Source organism: Camelus dromedarius, chromosome 2 (assembly GCF_036321535.1).
Source record: "Camelus dromedarius isolate mCamDro1 chromosome 2, mCamDro1.pat, whole genome shotgun sequence".
Taxonomy (NCBI): domain Eukaryota; kingdom Metazoa; phylum Chordata; class Mammalia; order Artiodactyla; family Camelidae; genus Camelus; species Camelus dromedarius.
This window is the reverse complement of record NC_087437.1, coordinates 41,657,023-41,678,304: the sequence shown is the minus strand read 5'-3', so window position 1 is coordinate 41,678,304 and position 21,282 is coordinate 41,657,023. Positions and strand designations below refer to the sequence as shown.

General features: G+C 41.1%; 1 protein-coding gene across 4 annotated transcripts in view; it reads left to right on the top strand.

The window, feature by feature from the left end:
* PLD1 (phospholipase D1) overlaps window positions 1–21,282 on the top strand; it is a 173,248-nt gene that overhangs the window by 30,846 nt on the left and 121,120 nt on the right. The window contains exon 1 of one of the 4 annotated variants that reach the window (XM_010976284.3): window positions 11,875–12,515. The exons of the other annotated variants lie outside the window; for them this stretch is intronic. The gene's annotated coding sequence lies outside the window, so the exon portion shown is untranslated. Of the gene's footprint in view, window positions 1–11,874; window positions 12,516–21,282 lie in introns of those variants that run through there. 4 annotated transcript variants of the gene reach the window in all.

The window sequence follows — 21,282 nt, the reverse complement described above, 5'->3', positions numbered from 1 at the left end:
TGTAGCCAGCTTGTTGAGATGAAAAATCACACCAACTCTTTATGTTTTATATTTCCCATTCCACGAAAATAAAAAAAATCTTCAATAAAAACTATTTATAAGGACGTGAGGGCCAGTAGTGCCCCTGAGTCTTGGAAAGATCAAATTGGTACACAGATTGTCCAAACATGGAGGATCACAGAGGCCAGGAGTACCAGAAATGCCAGGGACTGTTACAGCTAGGAGAGTGGACTTAGGAGTCCGACCTCTAGCCTCAAATCCCAGCTCTATCATCTGCGAGCTTCTCTGCTCACTTCTCATATCCCCAGAGCTGTTGATTTTACCTCTAGTCCTCTGACTCTGCCACTTTTGCTTTCCATCAGTGACCCGTGTGTTCTAACTTTCCCCCTCTACTCACTTTATACCCCATGGTCCATGTGTCCCTCTCGCCTTCTTTCTTACTCTCCTGCAAAACTCAGCCCTGATTAAGATCAGGGTTGTCCATGAAAAACTCCACACTCCCCACCGACCTCCCCCGCAAAATCTGATGATGTTAAGTTGATGACTCCACCTGCTGTACTGACTGACACTCAGCACTCTCTGGCAACCCTGCCATGTTCCCTGATAAATTCATTCTCTCACCTTCCCAGGTGATTGTTTCATACCTTTTTCCTCTTGGCTCAAGCCTCCAGCATCCACTCCTGTCTCTCTCTCAACTAATGATCTTGTTGCTTATTTCACTAGGAAACTAGAAGCAGTTGGAAGAGAAGCATCTCATCTCCCCACCACCAAACCTCCTGCATAATTCTGTCCCCCAGCCCCCGCCCTTTGCTGTGGATGAGCTGTGTGTGTCCTGGCTGAGGCCCACCTCGCTCCCAACCCACTCCTCTGCTCTTGCCGACTCAGAGCTTTGCTTCTGCAGTATCCTCCCACGAGCTTCATCAAAGATCCTCTTTTCACTCGATCATTCTTGTTATTCAAACATTCTATAATATCTCCCTTCTTTAAAACAAACAAAAAACCCCTCCTTAATCCTTTGCCTCCTACCAGCTTTGCCGCATGTCTCTGTTCCTCTCTGAAGCAAAACTCTTTGAATAAGTTGTCTGTTCTCTCTGTCTCCAATAACTTACCTCACACTTTCCACCCTACCTGCCTAACGTGTTATTATGAACATTTTCGAACATACAGAAAAGTTGAAAGAATTTCAAAGTGAACACCCATATAACCACCACCTAGACTCTACAATTAATGTTTTGTTTTATTTGCTTTAACGCATATCTTGTCATCTATTCATCCTGTGATCCTTTCATCAATCCAGCTTACGTTTTGGATACATTTTAAACTAAGTTGTGGGATCAGTACACACTCCCTTAGAGCCTTCAGTGTACGTGTTATTAGAGCTCAGTATTTGTTCTTAGTTCTCTCTTCTGAGGTAAAATGTACATACATGGAAACGCACAAATCTTAAGTGAGTCATTCGGGGTTCTGACAAAGGTGTACACCCCCTCTGCTATCCAGACCCTCATCAAGGTATGAAACATGACCGTCGCCACAGAAAGTTCCCTCATGTTCCTTCCCAGTCGGTTCTTGGCCCACCCTCCCATCTCCTGCCAGAGGCAACCTCTGTTTTGATTTTCCCCACCATGTATGACTTGAATCATACAGTGTGTACTTTCTTGTGTCTGTTCTTTTCACTCAGCATAATGTTTTTGAGATTCATCCATAACATGTGTATTAGTAGTTCACACTTTTCTGTTACTAAATACTATTCCATTGTTTGACTATGCAACAGTTTGTTTAGTCTGTTTCCTGTTGATGGATACCTGGGCTGTTTTCAGTTTGAGGCTATTATGAAGGAACTTGCCTCAAACACAAAAGCCTTTCTGTGGATATATGTTTTCTTTTCTTTTGGATAAATACTTAGGAATAAAATTGTTGGGTCATGGGGTAGGTGTATATTTAGTTTTATAAGAAACTGCTAGAGATTAAAAAAAATATGGTTGTATTGTTTTATACGTTGACCAACAGTATATGAGAGTTGTGAATGCTTTATGTCCTTGGCAGCCTTTGGTTTTATAAGCCTTTTTAATGCTTTTCCATTCTGGTGGGTATGCGGTGATACCTCACTGTGCTCTTTGTTTGAATTTCTCTGATGACTATTAATAGTAAACACTTTTCATGTGCTTATTGATCATTAGTTTATCTTCTTCTGTGAACTGTCTCGTCAAACTTTTTACCTTCTTTTTATTGAATTATAAGCTTTCATGATGTAGCCTAGATATCAGTTCTTTGTCAGATGTATGATTTGCATATATTTTTTCCCAGGATGTGATTTATCTATTCATTTTCTTAATTGTGTCTTTGATGAGCAGAAATGTTTAACTTTAAGTCTAATTTGTTTCCTTTTAAGTTTATTGCTTTCTGTGTCATATCTAAAAGCTTTATAGTTTTGGCTTTTACATTTAGGTCTGTGATCCACTTCAAATTAATTTTTGTGTGTGGTGTAAAGTTGGGATTGAGACTTATTTATTTTTGTCATAACTGTAAATGGAAAGTAACCTTTAAAATTGTATGAAATTTTAAAAAATTGTATAAAAATTAAAAGATTAATAAATTAGAAAATTGTTTAGATCTCTGAAAAAAAAGACTTACTTATTTTGCCATATAGATTCTTAGTTGTCTTAGCTTCATTGTTATAAAGCTTTGTCCTCCTCTATTGGATTTCTTTGTCAACTTGTGAAAATTCAGATGATCATGGAAGTGTGCATCTGTTTCTAAGCTCTCTATTATGTCTCATTGATCTCTTTGTTGATCCCATGCCAGTATCAGACTGTTTTGCTTAGGCAGACTTACTACTCAAAGTCTTAAACTCAGGTGGTATAAGTCCTCCAGCTTTGGCTTATTTTTTATAATTGCTTTGGCTATTCTAGGTCCTTTGCATTTCTATAATACTATTTTAGAATTAGCTTGTCAGTTTCTACAGAAAGCGCAGTGAGATGATTGTGGTTGGGCTTATTGAACTTATAGATCAGTCTGTGGGGAACCGGCATCTTAATATTTAGTCCCTCAATCCATGAACATGGTATAGCTACTTATCAGGTCTTTAGTTTCTCTCAGCAATGTCTTGTCGTCCCATTCTCATTTGAACTCTTTCCTCCATGGTGCTGTGTCCAATGGTCAGTTCAGTTTACCTCTTTCTCCATCTTTCAGCTGCCTTTGACATGACTGATCACTGTATCCTTGAAGCATTTTGTTCACCTGGTGTCTCTCTCCCCACGCTCTCCTGATTTTTCTCCCATCTCACTGGCAGCTCTTTTTTGGCCTCCTCTGTTGGATCCTTCTCTTTTTCCTGACATTTAGATGTTGGAGGGCCCTGAGCCTCAGTCCTCAGACTTCTGTCGTTTATTTGTTCTCAGTCAGTTTCGTGGTGTGAGTATGTTATTTAAAGCCAACCACAATGTTTAAAGCCATCTGACTCCCAATTTTATATCTCAGTCCTGAATCTTAGACTTATATATCCAACCCCCAGACTTAAATATTCAGCTTCCTACTGATCTTCATTTGGGTATCCAAAGGGTATCTCAAACTTAACCCACCCAAAATGGAACTCTTAATTTGCCTCTAAAATGTGTTGCTGCTTCTCACTCCCTACCACCCACCACGTTCCCCAGCTCAATAGTTGGACTTTTCTCCTTACTGCTCATATACCAGTTTTGGAGTCTTCCTTGACACTTCTCTTTCTGTTACACCCCGCGTCACTACCCATATCAGAAAACCCTCTTGGCTCTGTCTTCACAGTATAGCTTAAATCTTCTGCTTCTTAGTCATCCTTCTAGTCCAAGCCATCTTCATCTCCCACCTGGTTTACTGCAACATTCTCCTAAGTTATCTTCTTTCTCTGTCTATTCTTTAGCTACACAGCTTGAGTCACCTTTTTAAATACTGCAGTGTTATACAGTATACCAGAAATTGACACATTGTAACTGACTATACTTCAATTAAAAAAAAATACCACAGTGTTTCACTCCCTTCATTGAAACCTTCTAGCACTTTTCCATCATATTTAGGGGGAAAAAAAAAAAACAAACCTGTGCAATGGTTACAAAGCCTTACATGATCAGACCTCTCTGTTTGCTCTCTGACTTCATCCTCTTCTGTTGCTCTTTCTTTCACAATATTCTGAGTACATCGAACTTTTTGTTATTCTTAAACTTTCCAAGCTTCCTTTGGCCTCAGGGCTTTTGCAAATTCTGTTTCTTCTGCCAGAACCTCTCCCCAGATAATTACATGGGTTGTTACCTTACTTCATTCAGATCTCTGCCTAAGTGTCCTTTCCCCAGAGAGACCTTTTTTGACTGCCCTATCTAAGAAGAATGTCCTCCCACCCCATGACTCTCCAGCCCTTTACTCTGCTTTGGTTTTCTTCCTAGCACTTAGCAATATCTGGTTTGATATTTGTTTGTTTTATTTGTTGATAATCTGTTTCCCTTAGTAGAATACATAAAAGCCCCCTGAGGATGGGGACTTTCTGCCTTGAATCATTAATACTGTTAGCAATGACTGTCACATAGTAGGTGCTCAACAACTATATGTTGACTTAATGACTGTGGGCAAGTTAACCTTGCTGGCCTGATTTTCTTCATCTGAGAAATGGGGAAAATAATGGTATCTACCTCAAGGGCAGATGTGAATGTCAAATAAGATACTGGGTGTAATAAGACACTGTGGCTAGTGTCTGTTGGCTGTTGTCATTGTAATTACTATTCAATAATATAAATGATTTAAATCCCTTACAATCAATCAACAAATAGATATGAATGCTATGTAAGGTGGAATTTGCCTATAAATGCTGTTTACAGTGGTCAATTTCAGAAGTATATCGTGTGATCCACAGTTACTGATAACTTAGTTGGAGAAAATAGATACAGATACTGTGCAAGGTTAAATGCCACAGAATATTTAAATACTCAATCCAGACAATAGTACAAATGTCATCAGGCTTAATTAGTTGTCTAATGCATTTGCTGCTGCCGATTGTTCTAGGTGTGAGAAATAAAAGCAGTGTTTTTAAACCATGGTAGTCTGAGAAGGCTTGTGGAGGATGGGGGTTTGGGCTGCCCCTTGAAATGCTGGGAAGGGCATCGAAGGTGGGGCAGTGGCATAAACCCAAAGGGGAGGAAGAACTAGGGGGTTGAAAAACAGAATAAATCAGTTTGGCTGGAGGGAGAGGTCTTGGGAGGAAGCAGTTTGAGAGCAACACAAAGAAAACAGAGTAGGAATGGAAGGAAGTGGCTTCAGGCTACAGGAACTGTCAGGGTGACAAGAAGCCCTTCCTTGCTTGGATTGGGCAAGTGAGGAAGGAAGTGCTTCTGGGTGGTTAGGAAAGGAGGTAACACATCACAGGCTTGCTGCTGCCAGCTTCAGTCCCTTCTCCCCCGTAGTGCAGGCGGCCGGGGCGTTACCCTGTGATACACGCAGAGTGGATGGACGTGCCAAGTCCATGTGGCCAGGCGTACGCGGACAGGCAGCTGCAGGAGGGCACTGCTCTTCAGTTCCTGGGGCCCAGAAACCAATGTTGAACTCTCTTTTTTATCCACAAGAATTCTCACGCTAGTTTTTAGGTGACTGTTACTAGAAAGCAAATGACAAATTTCACTATGGCTCCTTATTTTAAGAAAAAAGAAAAAAAAGTACAGAAACTTAGAAGTTGAAGGCCAACCAATAAACATACTAATTTACATTTTAACATGCATATTAGGAAATATTCATCTTGTTTTTCAAAAGAACATGTAGGAGAGCAGAACATGCCACCCCACAATATGCTATTTTGGCATATTGATTATTTTGAATTAAAGTTACTTAAAAAACGGTCAGTGTAAGTAGGACACCTGACCCTCCTTTGTCCCTCTGAAAGCAGGAAATAAATCTCCCAAGTGAAAGGGACCCTCCCTGTACCAGGAGGGAAGAAGGTATACTTACTGCCAGAGAGAGGGAATTCAGGGCCGAGAAGACTGAATAAACAAAACTTGTTACTTGTTCACTAATTTGCGGTTACCCCAAGCCCCATACCCCTATGTTTTGTCAGTTCTTGACAAATTTATTGTTCTTTGTCTAAAAGATAAAAGCTGCCTGCTTTAGTTACTTCTTTGAATCTCATATTTTTATGGGCTCTCATATGTACAAAATTAAATTTGTTTTTCTTCGGTTACTCTGTCTTATGTCAATTTAATTATTAAACCAACCAAAGAACCTGGAAGAGAAGAAGGAAGAATGTTTTCCTCCCTTACAAGCATATTATGTCAGTCACGTAAAGCCACATTTTCATTATCATGTAAAAGGAAACACACATTATATGAGAAGGGACCAATGTAATCTGTGAACTGATCGAATTATTTAAAAATAAAGCCAGTTTATCTAGCCAACCATGAGATAAAATTTATTATAATGAAATAATTTTGTGGCAATCTAAAAGGGTATCTGTGTGTGCCCCTTAAGTGTTTTGTATCAGCAAGTTAAAAAATGGTGTTACCTTTTAGAGGGTTAGAATAGATTTCAGAGTATTTTGTAGTAATTAAGAATATGACCCTATAAAAGTAAGAGAAGCAAAATAAAATAAAATAAGATAAAATGTAAATATGAGCCATGCAGATGTTGCAGAATTGGGAATAGATGTGAAGACAGTAAGGCAGGTTGTCGTTAACACAGCCCTGGCAACACGTGTCACAGATTAAATAATGAACGCCAGTTGGTGGGCACAGCCCGGAGAGAACAGGGAGCACATTGTTTCAGCCTGTCTATCTAATTTCAAACTAATTGCTTAAGTATAGGCTTCTGTTCTGGTTATAGCTGGAGGAAAATAAAACAGTTGAAATATTGTAAGTCTTGTAATTCACCCGGATCACCAATCAGAACATAAATAAAAGAGCTTTGAGCAAACCATCCAAACAGAGCGCTAGCCTTGCCTGCAAACAGGAGCCTGAAGAGAAGCAGGCTCTGCCCTCGCCCTTCCATCCTCTCCAGTTGGGTTCTAGCTAGTATGGCATAAGGGACCGCTCCCTTCTGTGCTCAGGACTCAGGCTCTGTAGGGTGGGGCGGCAGGTGCCAAGCTCCCCGGACTGGCCCGCGGAGTGGTGGCTTCTGGGGCAGCGGCTTGGCTTAGGTTTTGGGCAGGTTGTCGTTGCCCGCCTTTTACTACTCTGGGGCTTTGTGATGAGCTGAGGAGCTGATACCTGTGAAGGCACTTTGTTGACACAAATGAAGGGATTAGTACTTTTATTATTTTAGGGTGTGTTGGTGGAGGCAAGAACACAAATCAGAAGTCCTGGGTTTGAATCCTGATCATCTCACACCAGGCTTCCCTTTTTCTGCATTCCTTTTTTGTCTTCCTGTGTCGGCACCCACCCCCCCTTAAATCATTTGTTCTTTGCTTTTGTGTGTGTGTGTGTGTGTGTGTGTGTGTGTGTGTGTGTCTGCATGGACTAATGAAACTCTTTTCAGAATAATGTTTAATACACTGATATAAATGTAAAATTAGAGGTTCTATGTATTTTCGCCGCAAACATCTTTGCGGTAAGGCAGTTTCACTGCACAACTAATTGGCTGTAAGGCAATTTTGCTGTAAAAGATAAAATAACTGGTTGACAGTTTGGTTTCAACTACGTTATATCAACTTGATAGAAAATACAATGATAAGAAAACTTATTGAAGTGTGAAATAAGAGAATGTAAAGCCAGACTGCATACTATGCTAAAAGATGATAACATAGTCTGCAAATTCTTCAGTGAGCGTAGTCCATCCCTCTCACCCATCAGACCCCAAAGTTTACCAAGCTATGGCAAATATGAAAGAGGCAGCTAGTAATACACAACAGTCTTTGAGAGCATTAGTGATCAATTCTTTAGCTAATGTAGATATAGCAGCGTGTTCTGCAGGGCCATCTTTACCAAATGTATCACTCAATATTCAAACAGAATCAAGCTCCTCCTGTCTCCCCAAGGAGAGGTGGTTACATGGTTCTTGCTAAGTTTTATGAAAATGGTGAAAATTTTTTGCTATTTGATAGTGGAGAACTTGGTATAGACAGAATTTTGGTTTTTGGCACAGAATCTGGCTTGGAAGATGTGGTGAAATATAAGGACTGGTCCTGTCATGAAACATTTAAATGCAGCCCAGATATGTACTACTAGTCACGTCCCTTGTCTGTTCCTTTTACTCCCAGGGAAATCTGAAGGAGCTTACAGCAGATTTTTTTTTTAATATCATGAAGAACTTACATCCAATATTAGATCCTGAATCCTTAATAATTGACTTTGAGAAAGGAAGTATCATTGCTTTCACTAAGAAAATATTAAAAATTTTTGTTACTAATTTTTCTTGTTTCATTATGTCCTTTTTAATGTCTCTATTATTTTATTTTCGTTATTTCATCTTTAATGGCAGAATTGCCTTACAGCCAGTTAGTTGTGCGTTGAAATTGCTTGCAGCAGAGATTCTTACAACAAAAATACATGAAAATTAGAATGGGTAGGATTGCGAAGGAAACCAGTCAAGCTGATACACAGTTATCAACATACCAAAAAAGTAATATTATAGTATCCATCCTTTCTTGATGCGCTACATACCAAGAGCTAGTGGCAGGCGTAATAATTGCTATAATTTTGAAGTAGTAATGAGTGGAGACAATACTTTGAGATAGTTGCAATACTGTCATGTGATATGAAGGTATCTTTGATTTCTACTTGTGTCAAGAGAGGTACAGGTAATTGCCTATATTTGCAACAGAAAGAAATGCTAAATTTCAGTTAAAGATTAGTAAAACTTAAAACAAAACTTTTCCCTACCCATGTCCTGAATTCTCTCTGAGTTGCTCAGATACCCCTTGCTTTAAAACTTCCTCCTTTCCTCTTATGCTCTGTGCCCTGCTGCTGCCCTCCAGCTGCAGTCATCCTTTAAGTGCGATGACACCTAGATGTGTACCTGCTGTCCATGCGGGGGACCGGAGCACCAGACCTATATCTCCTGCAGCCTGCTGTGCGTCCACCCTGGATGGCCCACAGGACCTTGCACTCAGCCTCCATCCCACACCCCCCTCCTCCCTCCAGCCTGCTCTTCCACGTGTGTTCACAGCTCTGTGGATACCACCCTCTGCATGGCTCAGACCCCAAACCTAACTTGAGCAAGTGAGCAAGTAAGCACTGTTGCCTCCAGGATTACTGCCCCAGCCTCCTTGATAAAGTTTGTGAAAATGTGGACTTGTATCTTTTAGACTGGTCTGCCCTCCCCTTTACCTGGAATGTCTTCTACATTTCTTGCTTCTCTTTCTAATATGCACATCTGGCCACTTTCTGGTTTAAAATCTCTTGGTGATGCCTCTTTACCTCCGTGATGTGTCATCTGAGGACTCCTGCCTCCCTCAGGGAGTTTTCTTCTGCTGGTCCCCCCAGCGTCACCAAGCTCCTTGTGGTCCCTCCAGTGACCCGCTCCCTGCTTCTCCCTTTGCCTTGGCAGGCTAAGTGAGTGCCCTCTGCCTGGGGAATCCCTTTCCTGCTGTACGGCCTGCAGGTCTCAGCTCTGTGACCACTTTGCTGGATAGCCTTTCCCTGCCTGCATCATCATGAGGACTGTCCACAGAGCCCATCTCGTCCAGCATCTCCCACTCTCTTGCATTTGACTAGGGTCTGGCAGGGATTCACAAGAGGTGTGCATGCAGGAGGGCAGAATTATCAAAGTATGTGGTTAGGAGCACTGATTTTAGGGCTGTGGACTGAAAAAAAAGGTACAACCTAAAAGCAGAGAATTTTGTTTTATTTGGTGGACTTGCTGAGACCATAAGCCCAGGGAGGCAGCCTCTCAAATAGATCTGAGAAACTGCTGCAAAGAGGTGAGGGAGGAGCCAGGATATATAGGAGTTTTTGCAACTAAAACCAGGGAGTCGGAATATCAAAAGATTACTGTTAATTAAAGAAAAACCAGACATCTCAAGTTAATGAATTTAGCACTTTTCTATGTATGGGAAGTTAAAAGAGTGAGGGCACTGAAATCATTCATTTGATATGCACCTTAACTACCTAGGGCCAGGATCCTGTCTTCCTCCATCCTGAATCCCCCAAGAGTGCACTGCCAGGGGTGGCTGCAGTGTCTGGAGGCTTGATGGCTGTAACATCCTTTGTTTAATGATACAGGGGTGACATTCTTCTCCCAATTAGGTTCTAATTCCAGCTCCATCACTAGCTGTTTGATCTTGGCAAGGTATTTACCCATTAGATGCCTCAGTTTTCTCATCTATAAAACTGGTATAATAATGGTGTGTGATTTGAATGAGTTAATACTTGTAAAGCACTTTAGAACCATACCTACCTTATAGTGAGAGCTTAAATATTAGCGATTATTATTAGTTTTCATTTCAGTAATGTGGCTTAGTCCCATTTAAAAGTGACATCCTGCTATACTTTGATTTTTGCTGGAGTTTCATTAAAGACTGTAGTGTAATTTGAAATCCAGTCTTTAACTGTTCTTCATCCCTATTGAAGTTGATCTGATATAGACATTGATTTTAGCAGAAATAATGCATATGAGACAAAAGGAAATCTTTTTTGAAAGATAGATAGGAAAGATCCTGGGGATACAGCCTTTTAACAGAATGATGGAGATGCTGTCCCACCTGCAGTTAGGTAGTTGAGTTGGGAATTTACCCATGGTTTTTCCATTTCAGGGATTATGTTGACCTCCCAGGAATTTTTCTTATAGCCCTTTGGGTAAAGGGGAGATCAGTGTTATTTATCAGAGGATTTCTCTGGGAATGCAAATCATACATGCTTGCAAATCAGATCCATATTAAAGAGATGGATTTGAATGTAATTACATTTTTTTGCATGAGTATTTTCATATCCTCTATAAATATTACACTCTGTGGGAGAAAAAAAACTTTTCACGATCCTTACCACACATTGTATGAAACATTAATGTGCGCTTATAATCAATTCTTTTCTTCCTTTTTGTTTTTCTTTCAACATCAAAGTAAAATTTGGCCTGAGGCTTAGCTGTTCCAGCTTTTACTTGGTTTTGCCACCAGGTGGAGCACTGGCTCCTTTATAAGGCATGGGCCACAGGGCTGGAGCTGGTTTTCTCACTGGGGTGGCTGTTTTGCCCACCTTATTTACAAAGTTACCCCTGGAGAAACAGTTGAGCCCTCACCCTGGGAGTGGGTGGAGAAGGATAGCAGGGCGAGTGTCAGATCTGAGGGACCCTTGAGGCTTTTCACGCCTGATCTTGTTGAGGTAATATACTAATGGCTTATGTTTCATAGGTTTTGGGTAACTTGAATTTTACCAGAAATACATGTAAATCAACTTGGCAACAAGTGAATCAAATTTTCCTTGGAATATTTGGTCCCATCTTTATGGCTCAGGAGAAACAGTAAAATTAGGTATCCTTGACCATTATGTTAAACATGTCTTATTTAAATAAAGTAGAAATTATGGAAGAAAGCCGTTAGAATTAAAACTGTTCTTGGAGTTGAAAACTAGGGGAGAATTCTGTATACTGTGAGCACATTATGTTAAAAAGCAGAGCATGGGATTTTTATTCTTTCTCAAGCAATACACTGGAACATTATTGGCTGCTTTAAGATATAAATGCCCTAATGAAACTATTAGTTATATTTTTGTAGGATGACAAATAAATAAAAATTTCTTCCTTTGAAACCATGAGTTATATTAAATTCCGGTTTAAACTATACAAAATTACAAAACTGAAAAGAAAACTTTTTTATTTTATAAACAACATATCTCTAGATGGTGAAACTGAATTATGAGTGACTTTTCAAGCTTATAGATATTAAGTCAGAATCAGAAGTTAGAAGGTTCTTTGATGAATTTTCCTCTTGAACTTAGATTAATTTTTTGGCTTTAGTGATAAATGAGGTTTTTACACTTATTTAATGATATTTTTTAAATCTAGAAGTAATGATAGTGTGTGCCTTTGAGTCTCAAACAATAGCTCCATGTGTCCCTCTTAGGCAATGTGAAATTGTAATGCTGTATGTTCCACCACCACCACCAACTTGGGCAACAATGTAAAACTCATTTCACAGCCCTAATGGAGGGGAAACTGTATTCCTCTTGTTTAAAATGAATGAGTCACTTTAACACAGCGTCTGAGGGGAGAGAAGCGAGTGAGGGTGTTACAGTTTTCTTGGGCAGCAAATACAAAAACGAAGCCTGAAGCCTTAGCTCTTTCTGTATGTGGGTTTTATTTCTCACAGCAGCCTAGTGTCTATTTAACATATGGGAGTGGTTTCAAGTTCATTCCTAAAGCTTAGAGGCTAAAGTGCTTTGTGGGCTTGGCTGTGACTTAAGTTGCCTATGGGGAGTCAGCCAAAACCGGGGCTTGGGAACCGACTGCTTTCCCCGCGTATGTAGCTTCTGTGGTAGTCAGTTTTTTCTCCTCTCGGCTATCAGCTGCTTTGGAGATTAGCTGCATAGTAAGGATTCTTTCTTTAAAGCAAGATGAAGCGACTACTCTCACAGGGGCACCAGGTTAGTAAATAACGTCTTGAACTTTCTGCTGCATATGTCAGATTGTTTTTTCTGTCCTCACGGGGCGATGATTTGACAGCATAGCATTTATGCTGTTGCCGTGTTCTTTTAGAAAATAAGGTGAGTTTGTTGATCCTACAGAGGTTTGGGGCTTATGGTTCTCCTAGTATGTGCATTGTTGGACAATATTAAGTGCAGGTGGAAGTCAAGAAATGGCATAAATGTATTGGATTTGCAGTCTGGAGTTCTGTACTTGTTTGTATTTTCAGTTCCTTTTTCAGAATTCCATTCTTTGTGTCTTCCCAGTCTACCTTCTAGGCATGCCTGTGATTTTATACACAGTTGATTTTGCTTTTTGGAACATTAGGCAGCAGCGCATTGCACCCAGCTCCAGTGTCATCCCTCACACACTTGTGCATGTTTGCTTGATGCGTGGTTTTCTCTGGGGCCTACTTCTTATAGTTACAAGGGACCAGAATACCGTTTTAATGTTCTCTTTGAAAAGTCTGGAATTTTTCTAGAAAGCCTCAGAAAATACCTGCATAACAGTTGATGTGGGCATGTGTACAAGTGGACCGAGCTGGACTGAACCCCTTCCTTAGCCGTCACTGTTTTTATTTGTAAGTGATTCCTCAGAATCCGAGATTGCTCTAACAGTAAATATGACTGTCAACATGGAGTGTTGTAAGACATAAAAGTATCGCTAATAGTATTAAAATGAAATTAAGTGAATAGAATGAAATATCAAGGGAGTGTCTTCCTTAATTTCATTAACTTAAACATCCAGAGAGTGATTTTACCTTTGTTCACTCGTCACCAAAGCAATCGGCATGAAATTGGTCTATAAAAGAGTGGTTCGACTTGATGGTATTTTCAAGTTTGCAACACTTTATGAAATAGACTTGCTTTTATGTTATTTTAAGTATGCTTTAGTTCAGGTTAAGCACTAGTGTTTTAAAATATGCTAGTATGCTGCTGTTATTGTCATTTTAATCTCCTCCTTTTTTTCTCCCCCACCCTGGGAAATACAGTGTTTCAGGAAGGGCCTGTTCTCTCATGTTCTCCTCTGTTTAAAAAATGTAAAATTGAGATGGAAAGGAGACAGAAATCGGTACTTAAAAAAATCTTTGTGGTGACTTGCTGAACGCTACGGTTCCCAGTCCCAGATGGGCTGAGGCTGAAGTTGTGAAGGTGCGGCTCCGTGCCATCTCAGGACTGGGAAACTGACGGCGCTTTATCCCCACCAAGACACGGGCGTGCAGCTAGCTGTGTTGCTGACCTTGCCTCTGCAGATATTTTCCTTAACAGCAAGTCCCACTCCCCCCAAAGCAGTGATTGCTACGACTTGCTTAATATTTGCTATTACCGCACATATATGCTATTATTATTAAATGCCATTACTTAAAAATTTAAAGGAAGACTTTTGTCAGTCTGATTGTAGCTGTTCGATGATTTTAAAGGACAGTGTTAAGGCATTTTACTCGTTGACGACTCATTTGTGCTTAGTTGCCACGGAGAAGAGTCTTAAAAAGCTCATGTGAGGCTGGTTTATGTCTGGTAGATCTCAGTTTCTGTGTTCCCAAGAGCTTTGCAGCCTTTTCTTCTACAGATGATAACAAAACAAAATACCGCTGATTAGAAACAGAAATGAACAATGTGGCAAAGGATAGAATAAGAGGGGAAACTCCCTAAAACCTAGATTTCATTACATCAAGTTTCCTTCAAACATGAAGAAAAAAGACGGTACAACAGCAAGTTCAAAATCTGTGATTTGGGATCTAAGCAAATCTTCCCCCTGACTCTAGGTTTGGCACGCACGTTGCAATTCTTGTTCTCATCTTGCCAGACTGGTTTAGTTTTGTTACAGCTCTGCCTTTTGGCTAAAATCAAGCAGAGACGGGCGGCCATTTTTCCCATTCCATATCATGTAATTTTAAGTTAAGCTTGAGCCAATTAATTTTTATCCAACATGCTTTCTTGTTAACATTCAAAGTCCTCTAGATGTCCCATAAATCTTGGATGGTTATGAACATAATTGATGTTCCAGAAGCATATGATCCTTATTTTCTATTAAAATGAATCTGAGTTTCAAAGTTGGAGACAAATCCTTAGGCAAACTGTTTCAACAGGAATTGGCTCACACCCAAAGCACTGGGAAGGTTGAAAGTCAGAAGAAAAGGACTCAGAGAAAAGAAATGAATACCTAGGAGTAACTGTGACGTAGGAGTGGGCTTTCTGACTGCTGAGTCTCTTGATACATTTTCTCCCGTAAGCCAGTTCCATCCACACCCTGGATCACTCTCCTTCTTGCCCACAGTCTTCATCTTTGAGGTGCATGTGTTGGGAGCTGCCGGCTCTTTATTTGCAGTTTCTGGCGTTGTCAGATCCATGGATGTCACCCCTTGCCTTTTTCATCTCTAAGCACCCCCTCCCTGGGTTCTTGTTCTTAACTCTGCACGTGGAAAGTGCCAATGTGCATGGGTCTTGTGTTTACATATCAGAAAGTAGGGACAGAAAACCAAGGAGGTTGTGACACCACCTGCCCCAGAAATTCACTATCTTAGTAATGACGGTAAATGCTGGCTTCCCAGAGGGACTGCGAAGGCTGAGGACGGATTCCGCTCCCAGGGCTGAGCTGACTGTAGGCTTCCTCGGTCCCTCTTTTCTTCTGAAGAACCCAGTTTAAGTCTGGTGTGGCATTTCTGGGGGTGATGGTGTCAGCACTCGTAGCAGGAGTGGTAGAGGCGCTGGCAGTAGTAATAACAATACTGACGCTCAGAAAGCACAGTCCTGCTCTCAGTCTCTTGTTTAACCCTCACAACAACCCTAAGAGGTCAGCTGTCTTTATTTATCCCCATTTTACAGTTGATGGGACTGTCCCAGGAAGGCTGCATAACTTGTCCCAAGTCACAGCAGCTGGTCAGCAGTAATAGTAGGGTGCCTCGGAGGGAGGCCGTGGTGGGGAAAACATGGTATGAGAAGCTGATGTCCTCGGGAAATAGAATCCAGTCTTTATTATGAATGGGAGGCAGCCATGTACATACTGACATCTGTGCTGCCCGTCCTGCTCAAAGATGCCTCTGTTGACCCACTGTCAACCAGCAAGCACGTCCTTTGTGTTCCTTTTCCACTGGGTGGGGGGTGAGCTTGTGCTCTGCTTTCCCACATGTTCTGCTGGTGACCAGTGGCAAGAACCAGTGACCAGTGGTGGGACGTAGAGCTTGCTCGTGGTCATTAAATGAGACCAGTGGTGACCAGTCCACATGGAGGATAAGCCCATAGCTTTGAAAACTGTCTTTCTACTACGTAAGCTAACCTTGGAACTTTCGAGACTTTTTAAGGCTAAAGTAATAAAACCACTAAGGCTGGGAATTTGATCTCCTGATTGATTAGCTTTAATCTGGCCTGTACGGGAGTCCTCTTCATTCCTGCCCACTGTAATTTCCTGCTGATAATCAAAGCTTTGGTTACTTTATTCGTCCTGAAGACTTTCTGAAACTTAGTGGAAAGCCAAGAATATGAGACACGTATTTCCTTTAAAAACGCAAATGTGCATTTGAAAATGCTGGACAAATAACATACTCTAGATCTGGCCAAAATTCAACCATGTGACAGATACATTTGGAGTCTTTAAAAATGTATAAAAATACAGTCCATAGGTTAAGGAGTTAAATTTTAAAAAAGAAAGAAAGAAAAACAATCATACAGTAAGAATTCTGACTTTTGGATGGGGAGGCACTTTCTCTTCCTAAAACCAACAGAGAAAATTACAAAAGGAATAGGGCAAAAGATTGGAATTGTCCAGGTAGGGGTGTAAAAGTTTTAATTTCAAAAATACTCATTGAAGTATTATTTGTTATCATGAAAAGTTGGAAATAATCAAAACATACAGTAGTGGAAGAAAGTTGCATGATGGATCATTATGCAACTGTTACAGTTTTACCTGTGAAACGTTGTAATATGAGGAAATGGTAATGTTAGATCTTTAAGTGAAAACAATCTTTAAGTTCAGACTATTTGTGCCTCACATACTTGGCCATGTTTTAAACATGCCTGTCTCTGTGTGTGTTATGCTTGGGGAGACAGGCTAGGTGGTCACCTTAAGTTCACAGGGCTTTGGGATCGTTTTAAACCTGGGAGTTTCTGGCAGTTTTAATTTTCTTCTTATACTTTTCTGCATATTAATATTTAAAAATGGGGTTCCTTTATATTTAAACAAATAAAAACTATTCCTGGAGAGAGAAAAATGAAAACCAGATATAGCGAAATTGAATATTAAGTTAACATCACCCACCATCTATTTCAGTGGTAGCTCTCTAAGAATGGTTCTCCCTTCCTCAAATATTTTGTAAATTTAAGGTTTCCTTTAAGAAGATGGAGTGACAGGTTAGAGCTGATGCAAGATCAGCTTTTATAAAGGAGAGGGTAAGTTTTACTTTGGAGAACAATTATTTTGCGGCAGTTACGCATTATGTTAGGAAGCTGCCTTTTGATTTTCATGTACCAGGTTTAAAATTTTAGTCAGATATCATAGCTAATCAAATTATAAGACTGTCATTTATTTAATGAGGAATGTGGGAGGAGGCTCACTTGAATACTTGAAATCTCGGTCCAGGAAAGACACTTCCGTGAATTTCCAGTGTGTCCAGATGTCTTGATGACGCTTCCTTGGTCAAAGAGCAGTGGCTGATTGTTTAGAAGGGGACAAGTCAACGTACTGACACAACCCTTAGCAGATATAGTGTGATGGAATAGTGAAGGTGGGGGAGAACCTTAGAGTAGTTGACTTCGTTCTTCCGCCTCCTTTTCTAAGCGCAGAACGATTGAGTCCCCACGGCCACAAGGTTCCAGTCGACTTGATTGAAGTCTTTTCGGGCCTTTTGAGGTCCTCTGATTCCCCTATTGCTGCCATTTTTAAGATTTCATTCTGTTCACTTAAATTTTAGCAATGAGGAATGAAATTATACTTCCATTTTTCCTGGGTTGGTAAAAATCAGAAGCCAGTACCATTCCGCACTTACCTAACGACACTTGAGGAAGAAGCTGAAGCTTCCGAGGACAGCTTACCGACCTCACAGGAGTTGTCTGCCGTCTCGTCGTGGTTGTCTGAACATTTTGTTCTTGGGTGCTGGCTTACTTAATGCACATCTGGTTTTCATGTTTGTTCTGGAAGACTCAGGCCATGTGGAGTGACTAGAGATCACTTGATACTGAACCCGGGGAACGGTTTTGTAACAGCTTTATTGATATCGTATAATTTACCTATCACAAAGTTATCCCCTTCAAAGCGTACAATTCAGTGTCCTTTCGTGGATTTACAGAGTTCTGTAACCATCACCATAATCTAATTTTAGGACATTTTCTTCACCCCTGAAAGAAACCTTGTACCCAGTCTCCCTTCTCCCCTCTCTTCCTCACCCAGCCCTGGGCAACCTCTCTTCTGCTATCTGTAGATCTCTCTAGATTTGCCCATTTTGAACATTTCACATGAATGGAATCATACAATGAGTGAGAAAGCTGGAAATTTTGATTTGATGCTGAAAGACCACTTAGACGAGCGTGACCTGGTTACTCTGTGGACCCTTCTCAACAGTGTCCGGAAATGTGAGATTAAGACCAAATGAGCTCAGTGTTGTCACCTATTTCATAGCTTAAGCAGCTTATTTTTGTTTTCCAGAGTCCCCGCATTCCAGATTCAAATAAAAAATATTCAGTATTCAAATTTTAAAAATATGTGGGAGTACCTATCCATTAATATGAGATTGTTGTAGGCTATGTTGCAAAAATTTTTGTTTAGACCGCTAGTTAGTTGGGACCTTCAGTGAGTTACTTGACTTCTCCAAGACTCAATTTCCTTATCTATAAAATGGGGGTTATGATATAGAGTTTAACTTTTCGGGTTCTTGTATTAAATGAAATAATGTATATACAAGGCCTCCCACAGTGCCTGATGCATAATGAGTGTTAAGTGAATGTGACCTATTGTTGTCATGAGTGTCATTTATAATAAACTGTAGAAGGTTATTTTATTTTATTTTTCCTGGCTTCGTTTATATCCTACTAAGGATTTGAGTTGGCTTGCAGGAATATCTGTATACCCTTACACACACACTCACAGGAATAAAACACAACCAGGGATGATGAAGTGAATGGGAAGTTAGTATCAGAGGAAGTAGCAATGACAGCAGCAGTGAGAGCTAACATCTGTATAGCAGGTTTTCAATGGACATTCCCTTAGTGTCTTTCCTAGTGAGCTGAGGGAATATTGCCGGATCAGAAGTGGGCAGAGACAAGCAAATAAGAGCCCCAGGCTAGGGCCTAGGAGGGACCTTGGTGGTCTCTAGTTCACCTTCAAACCCCACACATGAGACATTGGCAGAGACGGCACCTCGGTGTGGTGCTGGAGCTCACAGTGTGACAGGGAGTCCCCATCTCACAGCATGTGTGGCCACTATTTACCATGTCTAAGCTGGGATTAGAACCCAAGTTGACTCCAAAACTATAAAATTATAAATTGTCTACTCCAGACAGCCAGTTTCTTTGTTACTAGTTCTCTCTTTTTTTTTTTTTATGATGTTCTTGTATGTATTAAACTGAAATGTACATTCTTGTAGGTACCTGCCCCCTTTCTAATTATCATAGTACCTTTTACCTGGAGAAGCAAATATCTAATCAGATAGTCCCCCAGATATCTAAAAACAATTATAACAGCACTGTCTCGCTCTCTTGCTCAGACAAGCAAGGATATTTTTATTCTTCAGGTTACACAGTCCCACACACTGTAGCTGTTCCTTTTTCTTTGACTATGCTTTCCTTTTGAATATGCTCAGTGAGCTCCTGTCTGGTCTTCAAGATTCCTTTCCAGCGTGCCTTCCCAGCAGTAACCTTCCCCATGCCCTAGGCTGAGCACTTCCTGCTGTGGGCTCCTACTGCCCTTCTCTTCATGCTCTGAGAATTAGCTGCTAAAAGCCTGTCTCCAGGCCTGGACTGTGAGCCCTGGACTGTGAGCTGTTGACCTTTGTGCTCCTCCACTCCATACCTGCACCTGACATGTGGTAGTTGCTCAACACCATGGAAGAGAGAATTTTGATCTTATGTCATGTGGATTCCTAACTACATCTGGGTTTACAGAGGTATCACTTATAAGAAATATCTTTAACAAAAAATGTGTGGGTAAACTTTGAGAGCTGAGCAGATGGCCAGAAAGCCATAGCCTGTGGCTTCTCTTGGGCCAAAAGTAGCATCATCGGGGGAGTAAGGCTGTGAGGTCCTTCAGTCGGTTACTGTGCCATTCGTTTTCACTTGGCAGAAGAATCCACTAGTTGCCTGATGTAAGCAAGGTACCTTTGCTCAGAGAGATTTAGATAAAAATGATTGTAACACTGACAATGTAGCTGAATCACAAAGTTCACAGTAAGCTTAGTACCCAGTGTTCAAATACATGTTGATAAGAAGATACAGTCCAAAGTTACACTTCTTTTTAATCTGAGATCTCAGCAGTTTCTCATAGGGTATGGATAGACGTTTTCCACTAAAGCATGGATAGAGGGTTAAAAAAAAAAAGTGTGTAACTGGGGCAAGAAGGGAGCTGGCCTACAGCTGAAGGAAAGAGTGTGGATCTCACCAAGGGTTTGCTGTAATTCAGAAAACTGGTCTGCATCTTAAATGGATTCGTTAGGGCCCAACTAGAACATTCTACATGGAGTAGGTCAGGGCCGGCGGTGTTATCTTAGAGTCCCAGTACGCACTGCTTCTTGCCCGCTGAGTTCGAATCTACCAGTCTTCTGCATCCAGACTGTGTCTTTGCCTCCCACGTGAGCTGCTACCATACCGGGCACCCAGTGAGTCCTCCTCCTCCCTTTACTTGTTGCCAGTTTTGTGCTAGCTTTTCCCTGGACTGTGGAGCCCATGCTGGTGGAGGCCTCGGGGCCACTTCTGCTCCAGGTGGTCCCCAGAGGCCTGGTCTGAGTTTGGAGGAGGGACAGTCAGGCATGGCATTCTAAATTTGAAGTGGACACAGGGTTCAGCCTCTGACACCAAGCAGGAGAGCGCTGACACGGCCCCATCCAGGTGCGCATGGAGCACATCCTGTTTTAGGAAGCTTTCCGCTCCCCAGGGCTCTGTCATAAAGGAGAACTGAGAGCTCCCAGTTCTCCTTTATGCCGATGTGACGTGGGCCTCTCCAGAATGTCCATCCCTGTGTTCTAGCTCCAACCCCTAGAACCACAGGGGAATCATCCACAGGTCTTGATATGTTTAAAATGCTTCTCATGTTTGTTCAGCCTAAAAACTCCAGATTGTTTTAACTATTCCTCATAATATCGTGTTTTGCAGGCTTCTCCAACCCGGTCCCTATTCTCTGAGTATCCATGCTTTGCCTCTGTCGTTCCGTGGTCATCAGACTGAATACAGTCCCCCAGGTGTAGACTGACTAGCAGGCGGGGTGATCGGCTGCTTCTCTGGGTACTGCTCTTCAGATAATTGTAGCCTAAGAGTGCATTGGCTTTTTAAAAATAATGTTAACATGTGTCATTTTGGAGGGAGACCATTACTATTTTCAAGGTAATCTGCCAAATTGCCTTATATATGTTATGTCATTTAATCCTCACAGCAATCCTGAGGCCAGCACTACTACTGTATTTCCTTGATTCTAAGACACTGTTAATGACAAGATACACCATCAATTAAATTTCAGCTTCTCAGGGAGAAACAGAGGAAGGAAAATGCCAGCCCATTAAATGCAAACATGAGATACAATAGTCATGCC